This window comes from Leopardus geoffroyi, chromosome D3 (assembly GCF_018350155.1).
Source record: "Leopardus geoffroyi isolate Oge1 chromosome D3, O.geoffroyi_Oge1_pat1.0, whole genome shotgun sequence".
In the NCBI taxonomy this organism is placed as follows: Eukaryota; Metazoa; Chordata; class Mammalia; order Carnivora; family Felidae; genus Leopardus; species Leopardus geoffroyi.
Genome location: NC_059339.1, coordinates 73,015,424 through 73,030,438, shown reverse-complemented (window position 1 = coordinate 73,030,438; position 15,015 = coordinate 73,015,424).

The following is a 15,015-nucleotide window of genomic DNA, read 5'->3' as shown; positions in this document are numbered from 1 at the left end:
ATTAATTTGTTAGAAGGTAGTTGAATTCAGTTGAGCGATCATTTATTTTGGGTGGCAGGTATGTCCTTTAGTATACCAAAAAATCAATTTTGTCAATTTTGTGGTTTTAGTTTTTAGTGAGTTGTTTTGGCATTGTGGTGTGCAGGCTTATGGATTCATTCAAGAAGAATAATTTTTCTGGACATCACACTCAGAATACTCCATGATGCTGGGGCACCTGGGTGGCTCAGTCGGTTAAGCGTCCGACTTCGGCTCAGGTCATGATCTCACAGTTTGTGAGTTCGAGCCCTGCATCGGGCTTTGTGCTGACAGCTTGGAGCCTGGAGCCTACTTCAGATTCTGTGTCTCCCCCTCTCTCTACCCTTCCCCTGCTCACACTCTGTGTCTCTCTGTCTCTCAATAATAAATAAACCTTAAGAAAAATTAAAAAAAAAAAAGAATACTCCATGGTGCTAAATGGCTAGCTAGAGAGTCAACATGCTGATGCATCTCCTTCCTGATGAAACTTTTACTTTGGCAAGATAAGAAATGTCATCTTGGGGCAGCCCCAGGTTTTATCTAACTCAGATTCTGCCTCAGGCAATGGAAATAAGAGATTGATTTAGAGAGAGCATGGGGAATTTGTTCTAAGTCTGTTATGTTTTAACCAGACAATTAGCCTTACATTTTTTAAATAAAGTATCAGGCCAAGGTGAAGATGTTAAATGCCTATATCAACAACAATACAAGGAGACTAGCAAGAAATTATGCTTTCAGTTGCATTTTTTTAAATGTTTATTTATTTCTGAAAGAGAGACAGAGTGTGAGTGAGAGAGGGGCAGAGAGACACAGAATCTGAAGCAGGCTCCAGGCTCTGAGCTGTCAGCACAGAGCCCGATGCAGGGCTTGACACAGGGCTCCAATCCACGAACCACAAGATCATGACCTGAGCTGAAGTCGGTCGCTTAACCAACTGAGACACCCAAGCACCCCAACCATGTTACATTTTTTAAAAAGAAAATTAGAACCAAAAAGGAATCTTCTGGACTCTTTTTCTTCCTTTTGCCTCAGTTTTTATCCTCAAGTCTTCACATTCTAGTTACCATTACCTTAAAACAAATTCATGTTCTAGATCAATGTCTTTCTTCTTTCTCCTTTTTCCATTGGTTTTTCCCCTAGAATTTATTTTTGTGCCAATTGTGGTCTTGGCAATTGTCCAGGTTCTGGAGGGCTACTTAAAAAAGTCTAAGACTCAGATGTTTTAAAGAAGACTATAATACAATCCTTACTTTTACTTACTCTGAAGTTGGTGAAACAGAATAAATGAAAATACTATTGGAAGACATTACTTATTGAGAATGTTCTATATGTCAGAGTTTTAGCTAGAGAAGTTATACACATGAACTTATGTCATCATTGGAACAACTTTGGAAGTTTGGGATTATTTTTCTTGTTTTACAATATGACAATTTGGCTTAGTAAGAATTGGGATTCAAACTCAGTCTGGCTGACTCTGCAGTTCATATTCCTTTTATTATACCAAACTGAACAAAGAGAAGGCTCAGAAAAATATCTTAATGGTCGTTGAAGGGTATATAACTATACACCTATCACCTTAAGCTTCTCAAGTAATAGGATTTTAGAATTTCCTTTGCTGTGTAATACAATATTTACATTGCATGATGTTTTCCTCTTGATTAAGCATTTAACTCCTACTGGCTTCAATCAAACACTAGTGAATTAGATCAGGTATTATCGTTTTACAGATGATGCACTAAATAACTTGTCATAGTCATATAGCTGGCACATAGCCAGAGAACTGGAGTTCATTTCTCCGTGGACGTGTTTAGAATGAGCTTGACACAAAATCTTTAAAAAAGTATAATTTTGAGCGGCAAGTGCAACCATTCCCTAGATGCCCTACCCTGAATGGAAAGTGGATGCTCTCTGTGTCCCCAGGACTCAGCCTACAGAACATTGCTTTCCTCTTCTGAGGCTGACATGTGGTAACATGAAACAAAATGTTTCTGGAAGACTTTGGGGCTCTGAAGGAGAAGGAAAAGTACAAAGGAGTGCCTCAAATGGGGGAAAGAGGTTAGAAAGATGAGCTTTAAGAGTTTTGTCTTGGGCTGGTCCTTTTGCCATCTGTCACAATGCCAGCTTTAGAGAGATGAAGAAGTATTTAATGATACTGAAAAGTAGAACATATGAATCAGTTTCACAACTGCAGTCTTTACTTATTTTTAATCATCTTCATGCACATGTCTGAAAGTAATTATACAAGAAGAAAAAGAATTGGTAAATTTACATAATAACTAACCTGGGGGGGGTCTGGGTACATTAGTTTTATGTTAAAGCTATTTGCCTCTCATAATTACTTTGGTGATATTGATCGTTTTTAACAATCATATAAAATTATGACTGTTTTTAACAGTCATATAAAATAAATGGGGTTGAAAGATACATTATTCCAAATTAAGAACAAGATATAATGTGTTAGTATAAAGCAGTGGTGATTGTGTGTTCACAATTGTGTGTTCAATTCTGGAAAGAAGGTAAAGAAGGGTGATTAAAAAAACGTTTTATGCTGAGTCTCCTATTCAAATAGTGATGATATTTAGGAATTGGTGAAAAATAACATAGGTTTTGTTCTAAGAAATAAAACCAGGGGTATTTTCAACTCATTTTTTTTTTCATGATAAAGTTGTCAGAGGCTATATCTGTATGAGATCAATAGAGACTTTTTACAGAAAGGTTACTGCCTCTGTCTAAGCAATGAGTAGACTATACCCTTTGTTTCTATTTTTATGTTCTCCTCCTGTAAATGTGTAGTCTTTTACTTGTATAATAAGAAGCTATGGCAACTTTGGCATCAAAAACTCATAGAAGCTGGGAGACCTTATTAGTAAGTGTAAACAGTTAAGCTTTCAGTAGGCTTATTGTAATCACCTATGTAAAATAGATTTGTATATTTCTTGCTTTAGTTTTATTAAATTTTGCTCTGTTATTTGATGCATATATATTTAGGAGTGATGTCTTTGTTGATAAAATGGTTCTTTTATGATTATGAAATGTTCCTCCATCTCTGTTAGTACTCCTTGCCTTGAAGTCTATTTTGTTTGATCGTAATGGAGCCACAGTGGATTTCTTGTTTAGGGTTTCCGTGATGTGTTTTTCTATTATTTTGCTTTCAACCTGTCTTTACATTTAAAGTGCATATTTGTAAACAGTATATAGTTGAGTGTTACTTTAAAAAATCCGATCTCATATTATCTGCCTTTAATTGGAGTGTTTAATACATTTATGTTTAATATAGTTAGTGACATATTTGAATTTGTCCTGTTTTCCATTTGGTCCATGTACTTTTTTTGTTTCTTGTTTTGGGTTACTTGAGTGTTTTTAGTGTTTGATTCTAATCATTCAATTTACGTTTTTGCTAAACCCATTAGGGTTATGTTTTACTGATTAGGAATTACAACAAGTGTCCTTAACTTATCAGAGTTTAACTTGAATAAATATGTTATACTACTTGTATAAGAAATTTATAATAGTATAATTCAAGTTACCTCCTCTAGAACTTGTATATTTTATGTGCTCATATATTATTAATCTATGATGTCATTATTTTTGCTTTTAAAACAGTCCTTTGTCTTTCAAAAAGTTAAGAAAATGTATTTAGCAAATATTACTACAATTTCCAGTTCTGAATTAATCTATTCTGGTATTTCCATATCATAATATTTCAATTTGGTCTCATGTACTTTGTTTAGCATCTCTTATAGAGTTTATCTGCTAGTAAGGAATTCTCTTTGCTTTCAACTGATCTGAAAATATTTTTGTTTAATCTTCAGTTTTGAAGGATTTTTGTTGTTGTTGTTAGCTATAGTTATCAGCATTTTTTCCCCAACACTTTAAAAATACGTTATTGCCTTCTGGCTTCTATTATTTCTGATGAGAAGTTGTAATGTATGTTGTTATTTCTCTATATGTAAGCAGTGTGTCTTTTTTCTGTGACTTCTTTTAGGTTTTTTTTTTTTTTTTTATCTTTGTTTTCAATAGTTTGACCATGATATGGCTTGTGTGAGTTTTTTTCTGTGTGTGTGTTTACCATATTTTGTTTTTTTAATTTTTTTTTAATGTTTATTTTTGAGACAGAGAGAGACAGAGCATGAATGGGGGAGGGTCAGAGAGAGGGAGACACAGAATCTGAAACAGGCTCCAGGCTCTGAGCTGTCAGCCCAGAGCCTGACGCGGGGCTCGAACTCACGGACCGCGAGATCATGACCTGAGCCAAAGTCGGCTGCTTAGTGTTTACCATATTTTGGGTTTACTGAGCTTATTATATATATGAGTTGGTATTTTTATTAAAATTTGAAAAAATTAAACACATATTACTTAAATTATTTTTTGTTACATTCTCTCTCTCTCTTTCTGGAACTTCAATTACACATATATTAGTCTGCTTTATTTTGTTCCACAGATCACTGATGCTCTATTCATTATTTTTAAAATTTTTTTATCTTTATGTTTAAGTTTTGATAGTTTCTATGTCTATTTATCAGGTTCATTGACCCTTTCTCTTATAGTATGCAATCTTCTCTTAATTTCATGCAGCGAATATTTTATTTCAGATTTTTTTTTTAATTTTAGGATTTCTTTTTTTTTAACATTTACTTATTTTTGAGACAGAGAGAGACAGAGCATGAATGGGGGAGGGTCAGGGAGAGAGGGAGACACAGAATCCGAAACAGGCCCCAGGCTCTGAGAGGTCAGCCCAGAGCCCCACACAGGGCTCGAATTCACAGACCGCGAGATCATGACCTGAGCTGAAGTTGGACGCTTAACCGACTGAGCCACCCAGGTGCCCCAAGTTTTAGGATTTCATTTGGCTCATATGTACTGTTTCTTTATCTATCCATCCTGGAATTACCCATATTTTTATTTATTATATGTATCTTTTTATGTAAATTTAAAAATATCTTAATAATTATATTAAAAGTCTTGTCTGCTAATTCAAATATATTGAACATATATGAATCTGCTTTTATTGGCTATTTTATATTTTAATTATGAGTCCATTTTTTCTGCTTTTCCATAAGTTTTCTCATAAGTTTTGGTTGTATACTAGACATCATAAATGATATGCTATAGAGATTCTGGATTCTATTTCTCTGAAGAGTACTGATTCTTGTTTTAGCATGTAGCTAAATTATTGGCTGGATCATGCTGATCCTGTCTAGTCTTCACTTTAGGCTTTGTTGATATGAGTCTATTTTGATTTCACCTTTAGTTTTAGGATACAGCCTTTAGCCTGGGACATGGTTCTTACTTTTAATAAATGGTCTTTCTGGGGTTTCAATAAAAAGCTTTGAGTGAAAGATACCACAACAAAATATAATGAAGTCCTCAGTGAGGTCGTGGAAAGGAGGGAGGAAGTAGATATTTGGCAAGTTTTTCAGGATACTATATATGGGGAGTAAAAGCAAGGGGAGTGTATAAAATAGAAAAAAAAATGGCAGCAGGTTTTTTAGAGAAAACAGGAAGTCAATTTTGCTTTCAATTTTTTAAAAATTTAAAAATAGATGGGGCGCCTGGGTGGCGCAGTCGGTTAAGCGTCCGACTTCAGCCAGGTCACGATCTCGCGGTCCGTGAGTTCGATCCCCGCGTCGGGCTCTGGGCTGATGGCTCAGAGCCTGGAGCCTGTTTCCGATTCTGTGTCTCCCTCTCTCTCTCTGACCCTCCCCGTTCATGCTCTGTCTCTCTCTGTCCCAAAAATAAATAAACGTTGAAAAAAAAAAAATTTAAAAATAGAGTTAAAGCTCTCTTTTATTAACATTTACATTTTAAAAGCAAAGTGTTATAGGCCTGCTTACTAGAGTCATTGAATTTTAGAGCTGGTAGGAACCTTAAAGACCATTCATTTTTTTACCTTTAACAATCTTGGTAATTTACTTCACCTTTAACTTGTAATTATTGTTTGTTTTATTCAAATAGAGCTACATGTTGCTAGAATGATCTTCCATTTTCAATAATGGATATTTTGCAGGTTTTTATAGTAGTTTGGTGGGAAGGGAACGTTGAATTAGGGCCTAACTAAGGTTTTTTTTGCCTCAGTGATATTCTTTTTAGTTATATAACATCAATAGTATAACAATGTTGAGAAATTATTGAGAACCAGTGACAAAAAATTCTTCCCCAAACCCTTCTCTCCTTGGTAATCCATACTAGAATCTTCAAAAAATAAAAGAATCCTAAGATAACTAAGATATTCTTCCTTAGAACATGGTAAAACCCTCAATATCTTAGGTATCTTAATATTTATATTTTATGGTCCTGGTTAAGAGAGAAAAATCTTGAGCTGGTTCCATTCAGCCTCTTTCACATCCAAGTGGAAGGACGACTTTCCCTTTTACACCTTCATCATGTTTCCAGGATCTGCTCACTTCTGGAAATTACAAATGTGCTTGATTGATGCAAGAGGTTGTTCACAAAGGGTATGTCAGATGGGGACCAAATAAAATCTTGGAGTACATACAGGTGCTGTTTCTGTTGGCTGCAGCTGTAGGAAAGCTCTGGTTGAATGCCCACAGGAAGGATAATATGCAGAGCGTGGGTGGGATGGGGGGCTGGTGAAGAATGATGCTTGTTCCATTGGAGCCTGGAGTATTCTGATTCTGCTCTCCTTTTCCAGTATTATCTTTCTGGGCTCCAACTACCTCTCTCACCTGCCTCCAGTCTGGTATCTGTATGAGGATTGGTAGTGGAAGGGAGTTGGGAATGGTTGGAGATCTCTTTGTATTTTCTACTAAATGTTTTACTCCTGCCATGTGTTTTTTCTCTCCTAAGCCATAGACTTTCAAAACTCAAAAATCAATAAGAAACTCCTTTCCTCCTATGTTTTCTTTTTTAAATTCCTTTCCAGAGGCAACAAACACAGAATAGCTTAGTGGTTTAAATGGGAAGCTAGGCAAAGAGAAAAAGAAACACCAGGCAAAATTACATTGGCTAACACTGGTTAGAAAGTCAGAAAAGTCAGGTGAAAATATTCTAAAAGCATCAAAAATAAGCTGAAAAATAATCTTAAAAAAAAGCCTGGAAGTTCTCTGCCTTTTTATAAATATTGTTTCATAAATATTGGTGTTTTATTGACCTCAAATTGTATCTAAAATACTTACCATGGAAAAAACAAATAAGCACATGGTTGAATGGTGAAAAGCATTGAAAACAACCATCAAAGTAATTGTTTCATGTAATTCACTTTTTCTGTTTTCCCTCAAACTGCTTTTGAGATACATTTGTAGGTAAATTTTATAGCCATTGCTATAAATTTATAGCTTAGTAGTTCCTATTTATAAATTTCCTAAATCACATTTGAATAAATTTAATGAGCTAAAAAGGTTTTTAATGGTTTCCAGCTGTGTGTGTGTGTGTGTGTGTGTGTGTGTGTGTGTGTGTGTAGACTCTTGGTGTCTGTATACTGATCCGTCACTCATGAAATCCGTAAACGAAATGAGAATGTGAAGACATTTGTTAGGATCTTATCAGAGAAGGAAACACTATACCTTACTGCACATTTGTTTAGATTCTGTTATTCACTCTATTTATAAGATTTAAGATGATGCTTGTTTCTAATAACACTGGACTTAGGCTTCCTTAGGAGGCACATTCCATGGTATTTTATGAGGGTCTTATAAGACCTGATATATGACTATTATATGTGCTAAACTCTGCTCAGGTATAAAGACTCTTTTTGGAATCTAAGTGCCTTAGCATCATTTCAAAGTCTTATATTCAGTTCAGCTAGGGGTAGTTGATGGTGGAAATGGAGAAACTAGTAAGTGTCAGAAAATCTGATAATCAGGGCCATGTGTCTTTGGGCAAGTTGATTCACCTGCATGGGCCTTGGTCTCCTTAGCATAAAATGAGAAAGTTGGAATGATCATCTCTCGAGTCCCCTACAGATCTTAATGTCAACAATTTGATCTCACTTGGTATAAATATAATAGAAGTAGAGAGAAGGATGGTGTCCTGAAACACCATGCATTTCACTTGTGCTTCTAGGTGGACTCCACCTAAATCACTTTGGACAGATGCTTTATTTAAGTTGCTCTAAAAGCTCTTCAGGGACCATTCTTGATAATTCCTTCTGCCATTTAACTCTATCAAGAATTTCATTGTGTCTATAGCTACACTGTGTCTTGACTGCTGTAATTGCTCAGTAACTACAGGCTGATGATGGTAATAATACTCTACCTCTCCCTGTTATGCTGCAGTCAAACTCCATTTTGTCAGGTTTTGTTATCAGCAGATTCAGAAAATAAAGATGGTATGACTTCAGGCCTAATTGTACACATGAACAGGAAGGAAATAGTTTATATCCCCCACCCCCAACTCTGTCAATGGTTTTGGTTGTGTATGTACATATCAAAAACATCCAGATGAACAGGGAAATACATGATGTGTTGAGGAATGTCTTATGACAGTATTAGAAATACAGAAAATCCCGATTTTCTTATTCTATAAATGGTTTTTAATACTTTGGTTATTTAATGAGCTAATGCATGTAAGAGATTTCATAATCTGTTAAGTGCTCTATAAATAGGAATAATTAATTAATTAATTAACTTATTTATAATATTTAAATGTAAATTTTATTTCTTTCTCCTTTTTTAAAATTTACATTTTAGTTAACATACAGTGCAATATTGATTTGAGGAATAGAATTTGTGATTTATCACTTACATATATTACCCAGTGCTCATCATAACAAGTACCCTCCTTAGTACCCCCCCCCCATCACCCATCTATCCCAACTCTCACATCCCTCCATCAACCCATAGTTTGTTGTAAGACACCAGTGTCTACTCATATCACTAAGAGTCTCTTGTGTTTTGTTTCCAGGTCAAATTGTCAAGGCCTCTCATGCTCCCATGACCCATAATACATTCTTCCATGATCACATTTCTTACTTTAAGTGGTAATTATTTGCTTATTGTCTCTTTGGGTTGTAATTTTTTTGGGAGGGTTAATCCATGTTTGTTCATCAGGGTCTAATACAATGGCTATTGCATATAAGTGCTCTTTTTGTATGTATTTGCTGAATTAATGAATGCAGATGTCGAAAGGTGTGGTAGGAGACTCCAAAATGAGAATAAGTTCCCTTAGGAGATATGCAAGATGATCCAAAGACCATGGAAAGAAAATATTAGCCTATTCATTTATGTATTTGATTTTTACCTGAAGATTTTCCATTTCGTGTGTGTTTTGCAATGTTCATGCTTATTAGTTCAGTAGTACATGTCTATATTATAATATGGAATAGCAAGTTAAGTTGGCCTCAAATTTTATGATACTCCTCCCATTGAAAGGTAGGGATTTATATCCCTTCTCTTGAATCTGTGCTGGCTCTTTGTTCTGATCAATAGAATATCAGAAAAGTAACACTATGTCAGCTTCTGTGCCCCATCCTTAAGAGACTGGCAGCTTCTACTTTCATTGTACAGAGAACGCTTGCCCATGAAGTCCTGCGTGATCATGTAAGAAGTGGGATTACCCTACTGGGGAGACCATGACCATGTGGAAAGACTCTGAGATCTCATGGAGAGAGTGGCACCTGGCTAAACCTAACTTTACAGCTGCCCCTTTCAAGGTACCAGGCTTATGAGCAAAGTGGTTTTATATCCTTTAGAGCAGCCTGGCTGAGTCATTAATAGGCTTGCTGAAAGACCCTAGTCAAAGAAACAGAAGACTTACCCACTGAGACCCATCCTAATTCAGGACCAACAAAATCAGAAATATAATAATATGGTGATTGTTTTAAGGCACTAAGTTTGGGAGTGGTTTACTATATAACAATAGAGAGCCCGCACTATATAGGGTATGTGGTTTTTTTTTTTAAACCATTGGGGTGCATGATCAAAAGTGGTACCCATTGGGTTAAAGTAATGGGGGAATCAATGTGGTCAACACATGTGAGAATAATTTGTTCGTTCTCAAGTGTTCTATTTGCTACTAAGTTTGGTGAAGATAGACCTACATGGATAGTATGCTATTTAGTCAATTGTAAGAATGCTATGTCTATAATTTCTGAGCTATTAATTGTTTAAAATGTTTTCAATTTTAAATGACTGTTTTATAGATATAACCAAAGAATATTAAAATTATTTCATACTTACTGACCCTAATCCACCATGCCTGATTCTGAGGGTTTTGACTTCTATCTAAGCAGGGCTGGGAAATGCAAGGAAAACAGGCTTTGAAGTTAGGCAGATCTGGTTTCAGTTTAGGATCTATTGCCTCTAGGCTGTAAGAGTTGATTAAGTTATTCAATTCCTCTGAACCTCAGTTTCCTCCTGTAAAATAGGGTAAATCTGTAACATACTTACATTGAAGAATTGTTGCCAGGCTTAATAAGTGGTCAAAAAATGATATATTCTACTATTATTACCCTTTTTGTTATTTTATTGACATTGAGGTATTTATTTATTATTTTTTAAAAGTTTATTTATTTTGACAGTAAGAGGGAGAGAGAGGGAGAGAGAGAGAGAGAGAGATTGAGAGAGGATATACCACATAGGCTCTGTGCTGTCAGTGCGGAGCCCGACGTGGGGCTCGATCCCATGACTCTGTGATCCTTACCTGAGCCAAATCAAGAATCAGATGCTTAACTGATTGAGCACCTAGGTGCCCCAACATGAGGTTTTTAAAGCAAAGGATTTAAATTTAGCGAGCAGTGGTATAAGAGCATGGGCTATTACTATATTCTTACCTCACAAATAGTTTTCGTTTAGTGCTTGACCATACTTGAAACATAGTCATGAATATTTTTCAACCAAGACATCTGTTTCAAAGGGAAATGATGTGGTTGAGAGAGTTAGTTGAGAGTGACTTCTCATTTCAGGCCAACTTAACACACTTGCCCAGAACAAGTTATAATTTTAGCCAGACAAATGGTAAAATATGACTTTTAAAATTATGGTCTTTTAAGCGTTTATTGGGAAAATTATTATACATCAAACATTATATATCTAATGTCACTAAATATGTCACACCTCTATGGATGCTCATTATATCTGTGGATGGATGAATTTATTTCCCTACGTGTTTACAATGATATAAAATCATCTATTTTTTTCAGAGTATATTATGCAGTTAAGATCAACCTGTTGGATACTGAATTGTGGTATGTGAGGAACGGCAATATCTTGTCTCTAGGTCAATCTATATAATACTTATTTTTTTATTGTGGTGAGAAACACATAACATGAAATTTACCATCTTAACCATCTTCTTTTTAAAGTTTATTTATTTGTTTTGAGAGAGAGAGCGAGCAGGAGCAGGGGAGGGGCAGAGGAGAAGGTGAGACAGAGAATCCCAAGTGGGTTCCACACTGTCAGCACAGAGCCCAATGTGGGGCTCAAACTCATGAACCATAAGATCATGGCCTGAGCTGAAACCAAGAGTTGGATACTTAATCGATGACCCTTAACCAACTATGCCACCCAGGTGCCCCCCATCTGAACCATCTTCAAGCGTACAATACATAGTGTTAGATATATGTACGTTGTTGTGCAATAGATCTCTAGAACTTTTTCATCTTGCAAATATGAAGCTCAATACACGTTGGACAACTCGTCTTTTCCCTCTCCCCCAGCCCCTGGCAGCCATCATTCTACTTTCTGTTTCTAAATAAGCTTATTATTTTTGTACCTAAGCCCTCACCTTTTGTCCACTTCCTTGGGTCTATAGATGGTATTGCTGTCACCTAGTTCCCCCAACTCACATCTCTGCAATTTATCTTCCGTTCCTACACTGACTTTATCATGCATGTCAAGTAACTCTATTCAGTTATATGTTTTGAATAGTCTCATCATTTTGCTTTCCAGAATAATATTTTTCATTCTGTCTACAGTTGCACCCTCAGTGGCAGCCTGGCCCAGAGTTTCACAATATTTTCCCATGTTACTTTTGAAAGCTTTTGACTGGGAATTCTGGGATACCAGCCATCTTCAGATGTAGTCTGAGGTCATTTCCTACAGCCACACATTGACAGAGATTGGTCTCCTTGGCGGTTGGAAGTAGTTAAGCCTAGTGGAAGGTTAACCATATGGAATCCTGCTTTGACTATATGCTTGACGGAGAATAATATGGTCTCAGCACTGTTTCAGGGTATTCAATCATTTAAAGTAGATGCTAGGTTTGATACAGTAGTCAATCTCCATCAAGCATATTCAGAAAACCTTGAATCATTCAATTCAGCAAACCTCTGCTTAGATCATTCAATTCGACAAACTACTGCTCATGTGGCACTCATGATAGCAATTTGAGTGATAAGTGAGCCTTTGAATGGCTTTGCTCCCATTGAGAACATTTCACTGGAATGTGTGAAAGTTGATGAACTTGACCAAAATCATGCAGGGGCATGTCAGGTACCTGTAGTCATGCTGCTGACAATTTATGTCACATTTTTATTTTATAGAGTTTACACTTCTTCCATGATTTCTCATGAACTCTTCATGAAGTAGAGACTACTTCATGAAACTCTTCATATAGAGTATAAGAATACAGGAAACTTTTATTATAAAAGATTTTTTTTAAGGAAAAGGGCTTATAAAGAGTTAATATTTCGAGGGGTAGAGGTAGACTTTTTGGCTTGGGCCTTTACTAAGCCTACTGAGCCATTTGACCTTGTAAATCAACATTAGATATAGTCTAAATGTAGATTAAATTTCCCATTAATCAATTACACAAGAAAACTATTGTTATTTATTGGCTATCTAATGTGATGCTTTTGAAGCCAGATTGCATAAGAAATACCTAAAGTGGGGGGTGCCTGAGTGGGTTAGTCAGTGGAATGTGCATTTCTTGATCTTAGGCTTGTAGTTTGAGCCCCACGTTGGGTGTAGAAATTACTTAAAATATTTTCAAAAAGGGGGGTGCCTAGGTGGCTCAGTTGGTAAAGCGTTGGACTCTTGATTTTGGCTCAGATCATGATCTTGCAGTTTGTGAGATTGAACCTGGTGTCAGGCTCTGTGCTGACACTGTGGAGCCTGCTTGGGATTCTCTCTCCCTTTCTCTCTACCTCTTCCCCACTCATGCTCTTTCTCTCTCTCAAAATAAATAAATAAACTTAAAAAAATAGAAGGAAATACCTGGGGAAGAACTATGAAAATGTGATTTCTCAGGTATCATTCCTTCAGGTTCTTATTCATTGATCCATTGGGCCTAATAATCTGCTTTTTAAAAATGTAAATTTTATTGTGGTCATATGCATAATGTAAAATTTACCATTTTAACCATTTCTAAGCGTATGGCTCTGTACTGTGCATTCACATTGTTGTGCAGCCATCACCACTCTCCATCTCTAGAACTTCATAATCTGCTTTTTAAGCAACACCCTTGGTGATTCTGAGGGAGGGAATTCACACACTGTATTTTGTGAAACATTTGGTATAATGTGAGCTTAGAGCTGTGCCAAACATGGTGGGAAAAACCACATGTGTGAAACGTGATCCCTGGATTCAAGCACTTTGCACTTTGACAGAGGACCAAAGAACATGCATGGAACAGTTAGAGAATAATCTCAGACACAATAAAATTAAGGGATACCTATAAATATATATATCATCATACATGTGTACATACCTGTTATACAGATGGGTGGGTGCTAGAAGGAAGGAGATGAACAGATATTTATGGTTGGAAAGTAATAAATACCATGAAGGAATGGGTCTTGAGCTTGATTCAAACAATGTTGACTTTACAAATATTGCTAGGTATAAAGGCAGCAATATTAGGATTTCAGGCAAAGGAATGATGTGAGTGGGCAAGAACCATAAGCCTATTTCTCCAAAGATTACGTATTAGTTGATGCAAGTCAGAGTTTATGTTCACATCAAAGGTACTTCCCATATAGACATATAGACTTAAATTCCCTGAACTTCATAGCAAGGAGCCAAAGACATACATAACCACAGTGATACCATCTGTGTTTTGGGTCACATGGTCATAAGCAAAAAAATCATAGATCTTTTCATTTGAAGAACAGCTAGTTGAAAATTACTCATTTGCTGGGGCGCCTGGGTGGCTCAGTAGGTTAAGTGTCTGACTTCGGCTCAGGTCATGATCTCACGGTCCCTGAGTTCGAGCCCCGCGTCGGGCTCTGTGCTGACAGCTCAGAGCCTGGAGCTCATTTCAGATTCTGTGTCCCCTTCTCTCTCTGCCCCTCCCCTGTTCATGCTCTGTCTCTCTCTGTCTCAAAAATAAATAAACGTTAAAAAAAATTAAAAAAAAAAAGAAAATTACTCATTTGCTAAGTGTTCTTCCTTGCAGCTAAAATATTAAACAGAATTTCCTCTTTAATGGTCAAAAGTATCTGCACCTGATGTTCTCAAGACCCTAGACCATAATTTAGAGAGTTTAAACCTCCAGATCTCATCCAGAAAGGATTTCCCCAGCAGCATGAAGTGGAGAAGGATCTAGGGATCTGAGTGTTTTCTCAAAAACTTCTCGCCCTGGTAGTTCTCAGTTCTGCCCTCCCGCATCTCCTCCAGGATCAGGGAGTGAGTATTAGGTGATCTGGCATTATAGTTAATTTTGTTGTTTGTGATGAAGGCATGGTGGTTATATAAAAGAAACCCCCTTATTACTTGGAGATACTCCATACATATGGGTAGCAAAACAAATGACTGGGATCTGCTTTAAAGTATTTTGGAAAAAGCATGTATGAGTATTGGCAAGATATTGACAATTGTTGAGCCAAGTAATGGGTCCATGAACATTTGTTGTAACAATCTCTATTTTTGTATATATTTATAAATTCTAATGTTGAAAATGAATCTTATTTAATGTAACATGTTAGCTATAAAGGATTGGGAAAAAAATGTAGAAGAGCATTGTCATCAGAATACTTTCCAAGCCCTTTAAATTACGATGTCTTTTTAAAGAAACTGAAATTGAAAATTAGAGATGACTAATTATCATCTGGGCTTAGTTTATATAAGAAAACTGCAAAGTGCAATTCACTGGATCCATATT